This window comes from Triticum urartu, unplaced genomic scaffold, assembly GCF_003073215.2.
Source record: "Triticum urartu cultivar G1812 unplaced genomic scaffold, Tu2.1 TuUngrouped_contig_9158, whole genome shotgun sequence".
Classification (NCBI taxonomy): Eukaryota; Viridiplantae; Streptophyta; class Magnoliopsida; order Poales; family Poaceae; genus Triticum; species Triticum urartu.
The window spans coordinates 1,710-14,700 of NW_024120175.1; the positions used below are offsets into that span (position 1 = coordinate 1,710).

Consider the following 12,991-nt stretch of genomic DNA (forward strand, 5'->3'; position numbering starts at 1 on the left):
GGGGCCTAATGGGCCTGTATACTCCACTAAGGACATGCTGGAGGTGGCCACTAACTTTTATAAAAACCTCTTTGGGTTTGAGCCTAAACCTAATATACACTTGGATGACTAGTTTTGGTCTGATGAAGAAATGGTGACAGAAGCAGAAAATACTTCCCTGGAGAGACCTTTTTCAGAAGAAGAAATTAAAGAGGCCATTATGGGATCTTATGCTAATGGAGCCCCTGGTCCTGATGGTTTGTCTTTTCTTTTTTATCAACAATTCTGGGAGGTGATCAAGGGTGACTTTATGGCCCTGGTTAAAGATTTTGAAAATGGGATTCTGGATGTCCAAAGACTAAACTATCCTATTGTTACTTTGATCCCTAAAGAGCCAGATGCCAAGAACATGAGGAAATTCAGAGCCATCTGTTTGAGCAATTTTTCTGTTAAGATATTCAGTAAAGCTATGACAAACAGAGTTGGCCCTGTTGGTCATAGGCTCCTATCCCCATGCCAATCTGCCTTTGTGAGAGGCAGGTTCATTTTGGAAAATGTAGTTACTGCTCATGAGGCCATCCATGAGGGCCATAAATCAAAAGAATCTGGGATTGTTCTCAAAATAGATTATGAAAAAGCCTATGATAGAGTGAACTGGGATTTCCTAGTAGAAATGCTTACATCTAGGGGTTTTGGGGCTAAGTGGATTAGATGGAAATTATCCATTTTGCAACAAAGCTCTTTCTGTGTTAAGATCAATGATACCCTGGGTCCATACTTTGTGGGTGGAAAAGGTTTAAAACAAGGGGATCCATGTTCCCCCATGCTTTTTAATTTGGTAGCTGATGTGTTTTCTCGCATGTTAACTAAAGCTGTTAATAACAATATCATATCTGGGATTGTTCCCCATATCATCCCTCAAGGACTCATATGCCTGCAATATGCTGATGATACAATTCTCTTTCTTAACCCTAAACCTGAATATGTTAGGAACTTGAAATGGCTACTTGCCTGCTTTGAAAACCTTTCTGGGTTAAAAATAAATTATGACAAATGTGAAGTAGTACCTATCGATATGAATGAGGATGATGCTAAACTCCTGTCTCAGATTTTCTGTTGTAAATTGGGGGATTTCCCTCTAAAATATCTTGGAGTTCCTCTTCACTACCTCAAATTGAGAAGAGAAGACATCCAATACATCATAGATAAGATCATCAAAAGGATATGTGGATGGAAGGGGAGATTGCTTAGCTATGAGGCAAAACTAGTCCTCCTTAAGGCGTGCATTGCCAGTATCCCCATGTACCTCATGTCAGTTATTAAGTTCCCCAAGTGGGTGATCAAAGCCATCACTTCTCAGATGGCTCACTTTTTGTGGGGGAATGTGGGGGATGAACATAAGTACCATCTTGCTAACTGGGGTTTGATCTCCCAGAAAAAAGACTTTGGTGGTCTGGGGGTATCTAACCTGAGAGAATTCAACATGGCCTTACTAGCCTCTTGGGCTAAAAGGTATTTTATGGACAGTACACAAAACTGGGTGAAGCTGATCGACCACAAATATAAAACAACTAAGCCAAATATACTGTGGTCTAGGCAAGGTGTGGGCTCTCCCTTCTGGAAAGGTGTCACCTGGGCCTTGGAGGGGGTTAGGCCCTTCTATAAATGGAAACTAGGGAATGGTAATAAAATAAGTTTTTGGGATGACGTTTGGGTGGGGGATTCTTCCCTCAAAACCCAATTCTGGGACGTATATGAAATCTGCCAACAGCAATGCTGCGCAGTTTCTGAGGTATGGGATGGTTCTACTCTCAAACTTACCTTTAACAGATGTGTGGAGCCTGAATTTTTAGATAGATGGCATGAATTGATCCGAATCATCTCTGACATGCGAATAACTGACGAGACGGACCAACCCATTTGGAGATTGGAACCGTCGGGGGTCTATTCAGTTAAGTCATTTTATAACATGATTAATTGGGGAGGGGTGTCTACCCCCATTTGGAGAAAATTCTGGAAGATTGTTGTACCTCACAGATATCTAGTCTTTCTTTGGCTAGCTTTTCATAACAAAATTCTTACCAGGGATAACCTGAATAAGAGGAGAGAGGTGGAAAATCTAAAATGCTTATTTTGTAATGAGGATGAAACTGTCTGTCACCTGTTCTTTGAATGTGTGGTTGCTAAACAAGTTTGGAGTGATATATCTGACTCTTTTGAGTTTAGTATTCCAAATGACATGAATGAATTATCTTCCTTCTGGAATCTAAATAACAAAAAGTCTGTTACTAATATTGCTTGTGTTGCTACCATTTGGAGCATTTGGACGATGCGTAATGATATGTGCTTTCAGGGCGTACAGTGGACAAGCACGCGTACAATCTTGGCAAGGATCAGCTCGTCACTACATCAATGAAAGGTGCTATGTGTGGGCGACCAATCGGTGCTGCTGAGAAGATGCATCCAACTCCTAGATCGGCGAAGAGGCGAGGTGCTCAGGATTGCATGGGAGTCGGCCTGAGAGCTTGCAAGAGAAAGATCGAAGAGGAGATGCTGAAGATTCACCCAGAGTGAAGAGAAGAGATAAAAAATAGCAGAGTGATCTATTTTCAGTTCCCCTGTCATGGTAGATGTATGTCCGTCTTTGCACTTCCTTAGAATGCTGAAAATTGTCTTTTGATTCCGTTGTCTCTGGTCCTGCCATTCAGGCAGGTCCCGAATGCTTGTAACGGTCTGCTGTGACTCGCTTTGCTTCGTTTTTATAAAATGGAGCGGGGGGAAACCCCTTTCGATCAAAAAAAAAGTATGCCATATATAAACATGTATGTATTAACAAATACAAATAGAATGAAAAATAACTAATTTGTCTTGATAAAGCACATAGTTAATTTGATCCTTAGTACTAGAATAGTACAAACTCTTTCTCTCTGCATTCATTCAATCCAATCATATGCCATTAATCATTAATATCTAATAGTGTGAAAATATCTTGTTGCGTTGATATGATATGAATGCCCTCAGCAACCGCACCCTCCAGGAGACCAGGACTACCATTTTATATATCACCACCAACTGTGTTCATTCTTATCATTCTTCATGAACCATTCAGCACCTTCTGTCTCCTACATGAATCTTGAGCACAAACAACGTGAACAAAGAAGTTGACTGCCAATCGAGTGTGTTCTGTCCATGTTTCAGAACCAGCGAGATTTACCATCGTTCTCTTGTATACACCTATCACCAAGAAAACGCACACGTATAAATAAAAGGAAAGATGTTAGCTTGAGAATAGGAAACGTCGGTAAGAGAACGCTCTGTAGTATCCGAAGAACATGTACCGCTGGGGAGTGAAAGGCTCCAGGCCCATACGGGTGTGCAACTGTCCACATCAGGCCCTCAACAGAAAGGAGCCCCCAAATCACACAGGCGCGTACTTTAATTGGAGAGAAAAAGTCCAGTCTGCTGCCCCATTTCTAAGCTCGTCCATGTTCATGTCCTGACCTGTTCATCTGCGTGCAGTGTGCCTGCTTGCTCGGCCGTTCCCCAGAGAGGTTGAGCATCCTGAGTTCCCAGAATAAATACATTCAGTGTAATTTATTTTTATTTTTATTGATTTTCGTAACTGTGTGTTCAATCGCGTCCGCTTTGCTAGAAGGCCAGTCACCTTTTTTTTGCAATAAGGAATTTGTATCACATTATAATTACTCAAGAGACAGAATTACAGTCAGTGCGACATAGCTGCTCCAAATCCCCTGATCCATAGTGCAGTCAGATAGCAGTAGGCATTTCACGATGACCAAAGTTTACCATGAAATCACTCGCTACGTTTTGACAGCAACCAAAGTTCAGCCACTTACATGGATCATCTGGGAAAACCTGTGCGATTTACATGGATTTTTTTTTTGAAGCCTTCTGACCTCCATGAACAATCCTTTATACCGGTTAAACATCCACTCTAGTTTACCACTCATAGTGTAATCTTTTCCAATCCACCTAGGGTGTTCTTTGCTTAGGGCTCAATTGATATGGATCGCCCGGGTCCACAGCCTGATCCACGTGGTCTGTCCTGGCCAGAAACTGTCTCTCCTGGACACCAATTTGGGTGTTGGTTTGGGCAAAGGAGGGAAAGTTGCCAGCCATCAAACCACGAGGGGACACGTGGTGACACCCGACGGAGGCGTGTTGCAGCCTGTGCCAAGTCCTAGGAAGACCTTGACCATTACAGACTTCTCCGACAATCCTCCTCCTCCTGCCCCCCGCCTCCCCGCACTTCAGTTCATCATTCATGCCCTTCATCCCAAGATTGGAATCCTTAGAGTTGTTTCCTATTTAGTTTGGGGTTTGCTAAAAATCAGTCGACTGAGTCTCAGTCGACTGGCCAGCCGTCCGATCTGCGTTCGCGTGAAGATTCGCGTTGGGGCGCTTTTTCCCTTTTCGGCCCCTGTAAGGTGCGGATCGGCCCGTTTAATTTTTGCCGTCGATGCGTGGCCGCACGTGAGCGTTTTGTGGGCTGGGGCACTTTGTTCAGGGTGGGCTTGTTTGTTTGTTTGTTTGTTCTATCTTTGTTTTTTCTTTCTCGGGCCGCTGACGGGGAAGGGGAAGAGGCCACCGTGGTAAATAAGGGATAAGAGGAGGGGAGGGGCAGTTAGCTGCAGTCATTTCATCTCTATCCTTTCCACTCTCTTCATTCTCCCTCTCCCAAATCCAAAGAAGTGCTCGGTGCTCCTGCAGGTGTTCTCCAACGGAAAAGATGGCCGATGCTGCTGGCCAAGTGAGTCATCCACAAGCTTGCTTCCTCTTTGTTTTGTTTGCGAGCAACACCATAGATCTGAGTGGGGTTGTGTGGATTGGTTTTTTTGTTTGCACGCCACACCGTAGATCTGAATGAGTTCCAGGTTTTTTGTTTTGTATCAAGTACATTGGTTTAGTAGTTTCAAGCAGAGAATCGCCCCCAGTGTTTAGCTTTTTTAATCAGATTTTCATTTTTCTGTGTTCGTCTGTATCAACATGTATGCTGAATTTTAGTGGTATATATAGGTTTGCATGTATCCATATAATGTAGATTCGTTTTTTTTCCATGGACAGATGTCTGATTACAGTAATCTATAGGCATTTTTGTTTTTTTATAGCTTTTTATTGTGCAGGTGTTGGTATGGTTACTGAAACTATTTTTTCCACTAGGAGTTTCAGTTTTTGTTACTGAATCTTTTTTGTGTCCCAGTAGAATGTTGGAAATCATCACCTGGGATAGTAGAGCATGATGTGTTCTTTTTCACTGGACCCATTTTTTACTAGCAGTGTATGTGGTGTTGCCTTTCTCAGATTCTTTTTCCAGATTTTTAATCGCAACCCATTTACCAGTGTGGCACTTTTTTATTTTTTATTTTGTTTTTAATAACTTTCTTCTTAGGAGGCTATATTGAGTTCATAATTTTTTTTCTTAGAACTAGTCCTAAAGCCAAGTAGCTATAATAGAGTGACATGAAGGTTTCCTCCTTTGTATTTTACTAGAAGTAGTACTAGCAGCACCACCAATTTTTATGCTTGTAGGTACTTTTTAGAGAAGTTGTTCTGTTTTTTTTATATGCTGCTTTGTGTTTTCTGTTGAGTATTGAGACACCAGGGAGATTTTGGTGGCACATGCCCTTTAGTACATTGTCACCATTTGCGATATTAAATTAATTTTAGGGGGCAGCAGTAGTACTTTTCTTGTATATATAAGTAAATGTGCTTGTACCATCTGGTAAGCAGGGTCTTTGGGCTTCACACAGTCATAAAGCTACATGAATACATGCTGAAATCTATATGTTTTTTATATTATTCTTTCCTTAGTTATTTTTAGCGATTTATACATTCTAATTTTTAGTGTTTTTTTTGCTTCTTTTTTTATGTGCACAGAAGGTTTGTGGAGTTTGTTTGAACCGTTGCAACTATGAGACCAAGGAAAGCGGTTTCAGCATGTTTGCATGGGAGAAGTTCAAAAATGGAGGGGTAACTCACTCCTAACTTTTTTGTTTTTTGTCATGACTCCACTCCTAACTTTTGTCATGACACCACTCCTGACTTTATTATTATTATTTTTGTGTTCAAACCAAAACAGGTTGTGCCATGTAATGAAAGGGTCCGTTTCAACAACATGACGGGAGAGAAGGTGACATTTGTGGCAAACCAACGGGCGTACACCATAAAGTGTTAGAAGGGTCATACAAAGAGAACAATGTATGGGAGAGGTTGGAGGAATTTCTATGAAGACAATAAGCTGGGGTCAGATGGCGGTGTTCTTCCTGGATGAATCTTCGCCTAGGGCAGTTATTTGTGTGATCCAGGTGGGCAACGGCTCCGAAGATGGACAACCTATGGAAGAGGGTGATCCCATTGAAGATTTAGATTCAGATGATGAGGATGGAGAAGCTTCAAGTGACGATGGTGAAGACATTGTTCACAGTACGGGGCTTCAGCTTAATGAGATAGAGGATTTTCAGCTATAAGGGTTGCTGCCTCTCAGTGATGACTTCATCGGGTTTCCTTTCGTTCACCGCCTCACAAGGACAGATGTTCGTTTGCACACGATGGTATGTATATATTTTTTCTTATTTTTTGTATGGGTATGCTACAAGCAAGTTCTTTGAACACATAATGCAAATCTGGTTCTTAAAAAGAGGGGGGGTGGTAATATGGATTGTGAACTGAAAATTACATAAGTAAAAATATAAGATTATTTGCAGGGTTTTTAGTTTGTGCAAGTATGTTTGTACATGTATTTGTATTCATCTTCTTCCTTTCATTTTTGTTTTTTCAGTATGCTTTAAGTGGAAAATCCGAAATTTGTTTTTACTTTATTTTTGTAAGTTTTCCCTACTATGTTTTTTGATATGATTCAAAGACCAAAATTTTGATAAAAACACTCATAGTTGTCTCTGTTTTGTTTTTTCTGTGCTGCACAAAAAATACCCAAGAAAGACCGCATGTCTGTCTTCTAACTTGGTCGCAATTATGAGCCGTTGTTTTGTCGGAAGGGGCGGCGGCGAGACAGAAGGGGGCCAGTTGCATGCTCAACTATAGTCATGCAACCGCATGTCTTCCAACATGGTCGCAACTGCATGTCTTCTAACTTGGTCGCAACTAGGGTCTTTGTTTTGTCAGACGAGGAGAGGGGCCAGTTGCATGTTCCACACTAGCCATGCAAACTGCATGTCTTCTAACTTGGTCGCAACTAGGAGCCTTTGCTTTGTCGGAGGAGGAAAGGCACCAATTTGCATGTCCCACACTAGCCACGCAACTGCATGTCTTCTAACTTGGTCGCAACTAGGAGCCTTTGTTTTGTTGGACGAGGAGAGGGGCCAGTTGCATGTCCCACACTAGCCCCGCAACTGCATGCCTTCTAACTTGGTCGCAACTAGGAGCTTTTGCTTTGTCGGAGGAGGAAAGGCGCCAGTTGCATGTGCCACACTAGCCACACAACTGCATGTCTTATAACTTGCTTGCAACTAGGGCCTTTTCTTTTGTTGGAGGGGGTGGCGACTAGAGAGAAGGGGGACAGTTGCATGCTCAACTATAGTCATGCAACTGCATGTCTTCCAACATGGTCTCAACTGCATGTCTTCTAATCTGGTTGCAACTAGGGCCTATGTTTTGTAGGAGGAGAGGGGCCAGTTGCATGTCCCACACTAACCACGCAACTACATGTCTTCTAACTTGGTTGCAACTAGGGACTTTGTTTTGTCGGGCGAGGAGAGGGGCAATTGCATGTCCCACACTAGCCACGCAACTGAATATCTTCTAACTTTGTCGCAACTAGGAGCGTTTCTTTGTCGGAGGGGGCGGCGGCAAGAGAGAAGGGAGCCAGTTTCATGCTCAACTATAGTCATGCAACTGCGTGTCTTCCAACATGCTCGCAACTGCATGTGCTCTAACCTAGTTGCAGCTAGCGCCTTTGTTTTGTCGGACGAGGAGAGGGACAGTTGCATGCCCCACACTAGCCATACAATTGCATGTCTTCTAACTTGTTTGCAACTAGGGTCTTTGTTTTGTCGAATGAGGAGAGGGGCCAGTTGCATGTCCCACACTAGCCATGCAACTGCATGTCTTCTAACTTGGTCGCAAATAGGAGCCTTTGCTTTGCCGGAGGAGGAAAAGCACCAATTTGCATGTCCCACACTAGCCACACAACTACATGTCTTCTAACTTGGTTGCAACAAGGAGCTTTTGTTTTGTTGGCTGAGGAGAGGGGCTAGTTGCATGTCCCACACTAGCCCCGCAATTGCATGTCTTCTAACTTGGTCGCAACTAGGAGCTTTTACTTTGTCGAAGGAGGAAAGGCGCCAGTTGCATGTGCCACACTAGCCACGCAAACTGCATGTCTTCTAACTTGCTTGCAACTAGGGCCTTTTTGTGTTGGAGAGGGCGGCGACTAGAGAGAAGGGGCCAATTGCATGCTCAACTATAGTCATGCAACTGCATGTCTTCCAACATGGTCGCAACCGCATGTCTTCTAACTTGGTTGCAAATAGGGCCTATGTTTTGTTAGAGGAGGAGAGGGGCTAGTTGCATGTCACACACTAGCCACGCAATTGCATGTCTTCTAACTTGGTTGCAACTAGAGCCTTTGTTTTGTCAGACAAGGAGAGGGGCAGTTGCATGTCCCACACTAGCCACGCAATTGCATGTCTTCTAACTTGCTTGCAACTAGGGCCTTTGTTTGGTCGGACGAGGAGAGGGGCAGTTGCATGTCCCACACTAGCCACGCAACTGCATATCTTCTAACTTGGTCGCAAGTAGGAGCGTTTGTTTGTCGGAGGGGGCAGTGGCACGAGAGAAGGGAGCCAGTTGCATGGTCAACTATAGTCATGCAACTGCGTGTCTTCCAACATGCTCGCAACTGCATGTGCTCTAACTTAGTTGCAGCTAGCACCTTTGTTTTGTCGGACGAGGAGAAGGACAGTTGCATGCCCCACACTAGCCATACAATTGCATGTCTTCCAACTTGGTTGCAGCTGGGGCCTTTGTTTTGCCAGAGCGGGAGGCGGCAAGAGAGATAGGGGGCTAGTTGCATGCTCAACCGTAGTCATGCAACTGCATGTCTTCTAGCATGGTCGCAACTTCATGTCTTCTAGCATGGTCGCAACTTCATGTCTTCTAATTTGCTTGCAACTGTGCTTTGATGCTTTTTTCAAAGGGACCGATGAGGGGTGGGGGGCGGGGGGCATTTGCATGTCCCACACTAGCCACACAGTTGGACGAGGAGACAACCCTTTGCTTTGTCGAAGGAGCCGGCGGGAAGAGAGAGGGGTCCAATTGCATGTCCCACACTAGGCACACAACTTACATGCCTTCTCAACTTAGTTTGCAACTGAGGGCCATTGTTTTGTCAGAGGGGCGGCGGCAAGAGATAGCGGGGCTAGTTCTCCCAATTCTGAGAGGTAGTTGCAAGTGGAGATGTGGGATTTTTAGGTTTGCTTTGTCGAAGGAGCCGGCGGGAAGAGAGAGGGGTCCAATTGCATGTCCCACACTAGGCACACAACTTACATGCCTTCTCAACTTAGTTTGCAACTGAGGGCCATTGTTTTGTCAGAGGGGCGGCGGCAAGAGATAGCGGGGCTAGTTCTCCCAATTCTGAGAGGTAGTTGCAAGTGGAGATGTGGGATTTTTAGGTGCGGTTTCTTTTTGTGCGAAACACGAATCTGAGAGAAGTGAATTAGTGTAGATGGCTCGGAACATGTACTTTTTTGAACGCAATGGGAGAGAATGAGTCGAATAGCCGATGTTGAATGGAGCTAGGTGGCTAGGATCGAAGGGATATCTTCTGTGGGGTGATTTTGGGGACAAGTTTTCATGGCGTCCATGCTTAGAGCTCGAGGTAAATTTGTTTCTTCAAGCATCCGTCCAGGAAGAGAAACAACATCCTCTTTCGCGTGCAGGCATGTATGATGTAGCTAGAGAACTCATGCCAGATTTGAGGCATATATGATGGCCGGTCCATTTCCCTGTTGTATGTAGGTTCTGGTGGCATGAGGATGCCACTGCTGCTTTTTCAATGTTTGAGTTAACTGATGCAAACTGTTGACTATCTTTGTGATAGTCAGAACAAGGCTGTGTTTGATTGATTCAGGTTGGTTTAGTGAGGAGGGTTGATGTTTTTTGTATAGGAATACTTGAAACAGAGGTGATGAAACTGGTGCTTTCTGTGAAACAGAGTTTGTTTATGTATGTACTTTTGTGTATGGATTATTCATCACTGGTGGATACGTTTTGCTCTTGTGTGAAACAAATTTAAGCTGGTTTTAAAGCAGAGTACACTTTTGTTAGAGCCTCACATTTCTTTTTGTTTGCTTGACAGCGTCTGTTCATCACGACGCTTTTGCTTGGGCTTAGGCTCTTGTGAACATTTTTTAAATTATCATCATGCCAAAGCCGCTTTGCTTGGGCTTAGTACGTCTCACTCGGCAGGAGCTTTTCAAGACTGTAAGTGGTGTGTGTTGTTTGTTTGTATGTGTTTTTTGTCAGAACATTTTTTTTGCTTTGTTGAAATTGGGCCTGTTGAAATGCATGGAGTATGGTCATTAGTAAGATCAAACACTGTTATTTGATGTAAATTGGGCAGGAGGATTGGTGAATCTTGTTTGAGTGTGGCCTGCCAAAAAGCGTGCCTCCACTACACTCTCACAGCTTCAACTTCAGTAGCGCTTATGCATAATGGTGCATGTGAATTCAGTTTTTTCTAAAACTACAGATGTATTGTTTGGCATTATCTTTTACTACTAGCAGTTCTGTTTTGAAAATGGGCCCGCTGAAATGCATGGAGCATGGTCTGATTCTTTTTGTACTGTGTTAAATCCATTTGTGGTATATATTTGACATAGGTTAAATCCATTTATGAGCAGGCTCTCATGGATGCCCGCAAGCAGATTGAACGCCAGATCGAAACTAAAACCGAGGCATCCTTGAAACAAGGGTTAGGTCAACAGCCTAAAATTGTACGCACTCGGTCTTTTTCTGTGTTTGATTTAACCACCTTTTTTGCGAAGTTTGTTATGAATCTCATCATCAATTCTTTTTCTCACACAGGATCATATGGAGAAGACTAAAGCTGAAACAAAAGATTGCTTGAACAGTGTGGTACGTTAAATGCAATCACCTTGTATGCTTACAATGTCTGCTGCTTGGCTTTCCGTAAGCATGAGAAAACAAGGAAGTATACCTGCAACATATATGTCGTGTATTGCTGTTTATCTTTTTTGGCCTAGAATATGTTCCAAGAGATACAAGTTTCTTGCAACACTAATGTATCATATACATTTTTATGAATACAGCCGCACACATGTACAGATATTGAAGACAGAGAAACCAACCCTGGGAGTAACATAAATGAAGAAGGCAGAGACCAGTTTGTTGAAGATACTGATTTAGAATAGAGAGGCCATGATGTTGAGATCGCTGACACTGAAGCATCAGAGGGTTTGCTGTACGAAGAAGTTGCGACACTACTTTTTCTTTTTTTCATCAATTGGGGTTCCATTTTTTTTGTAGTTCCGGTTCAAACAAATTCACACACCTTTTTACTTTCTATATTTTTGTGCAGCAGGACCCAACTACAATAAAAGCCATCATTGATGAGATTACAACTAATGCTTACAGCCGGTGCAGGGTTGGGGCATGGTTTTTTTTCCTGGGTTTTAGTAAAAAAGTAGAGCTCACAAAGCATAGCGGGAAGCATTTTTTGTCTCTTTCTATGTTTGTAGGGGCCCACAAACAAACAAATTGATGGTCCAAACCAACCACAACCGAAAAAGTGAGTAGCCCAGCCCAAAAGTAACAAACAAACAAACAGAAAAAAGGAAATAAGCCCAACTGCTAAGCTGAATTCAACCCAGCAGAAATAGAACTAGTTAACAGGCCTAATCTACATGTGATGATGTCAGCCGACTGAGACTTCGTGAAGTCTCAGTTGACTGATACTTAGACAGACCCATTTAGTTTTGTTGATTTACGAACTCGATTCTATATTGAATTTCCAGTGCGGACACTACATTTCCGTAAAAAACAATTTCGTCCAATCTAACCTCCAAGAAAAGACCCTTGGTTTTCTCAATAATGTCATCACACAAATTTTGATACAACTTCAATCTTCAAGGGTTCAACTGGGCATTACATTGCAGCCCTGCAATTTTAATATTCATGTGTATTTTCATTATTTTGAATCACAGAAGCCAGATCGGGACAAGTGTCACATGGCCTCTACTTCAAAACTGACAGAAAATTCATAAGAATAGGATTACAAATGAATATTGATACTCCATCCATTTTTATATACAAAGCCACAAACTCAGATAACAGGTACCGGTGTAAAATTTAATGCCTGCTTTGCAAGTCAGATTTTGTTTAACACGCCGCATGCATGCAAGGAAACTAAGCGGAGGAAGTATCTGACTGTCATTATGACTGCATGCATGCAAGTATTAAGCAGGTTGCTAATACAAGAAAATATCATTAATTTTGCCTCGATTACTGTTGGTGGCCTTGTATAGATGCAAAATGTATATTCCATAGTGGCCTTGTATAGTAAATGGAGGGAGTATACCACTATAAAATAGAGTTTCATCTTTGGGGTACAAGTAGGTTTGTACCTGCCAACTAGCCATACATCTCTCTCTCTCTCTCTCCACAGTCACATTCATGGAAGAAAAATGTGAACTTTTTTAGCGAAATTCTCACGAAATTAATCTGGGACAAATGTTCTCATTAACCACACCTTGCGTGACTAACTACTTATATTTCAACTAGGTCACTCCATGCTTCAGAGTCACTGAGCTTTAACATTTCTTATACATCCACTATTAGAAAAACTGGGGGAGGTATCTTGGAATAGGAGATGCGGAAGGGAATGCCTAATATCAAATGAAGAGATGGTGCTAAGTGCATGATCCGCCGACACAGCTCCACGTCCCTACTTATCTCTACAGATGCGCTTCAGACAATTGAAATGCACTTCGACCTGTCTGTCTTTCTCGACCTT

The 12,991-nt window shown here is 42.7% G+C and overlaps 1 long non-coding RNA gene across 1 annotated transcript; it reads left to right on the top strand.

Moving 5' to 3' along the window:
* Positions 1 to 4,619: 4,619 nt before the first annotated feature.
* On the top strand, positions 4,620 to 11,512 carry LOC125532131. The gene is made up of 6 exons (XR_007293766.1): positions 4,620 to 4,750; positions 5,878 to 5,970; positions 6,080 to 6,551; positions 10,860 to 10,952; positions 11,044 to 11,094; positions 11,289 to 11,512. It is a non-coding gene; the product is annotated as an uncharacterized LOC125532131 (long non-coding RNA).
* The last annotated feature ends 1,479 nt before the right edge of the window (positions 11,513 to 12,991 follow it).